We start from the raw sequence: 362 nt of genomic DNA on the forward strand, positions 1-362 counted from the left end.
AGCCCACTTCTCCCCAAGGGAATGGGTTAAATGCAGAGGTGAATTTTTCCATTGTGAAATCAGTACATTTCAATTTATTTCTATTAAACACCTATTCATATACAATGCATCCATTACTTAGTTGGAGACATTTAGTTAAATTATTGCATCAATGTCACAGGGAAAGCAACCCAGATTGCTCTTGTGGCTTTATCAATTTGAAGACATAACCATATTGTGCAGCACAGTGATATTAGAGACAAACTTGTCATCTGGTGTACACAGGGTGTATACAAAACAAAATGAAATTTTGATGCATACAGCTTTCACAGTGAATGAGCAGCTTACCTGAAATAAGCATGATCTGTAAATTAATGTAAAGA

Source organism: Cyprinodon variegatus, unplaced genomic scaffold (assembly GCF_000732505.1).
Source record: "Cyprinodon variegatus isolate N-32 unplaced genomic scaffold, C_variegatus-1.0 Scaffold1663, whole genome shotgun sequence".
Lineage (NCBI taxonomy): Eukaryota > Metazoa > Chordata > Actinopteri > Cyprinodontiformes > Cyprinodontidae > Cyprinodon > Cyprinodon variegatus.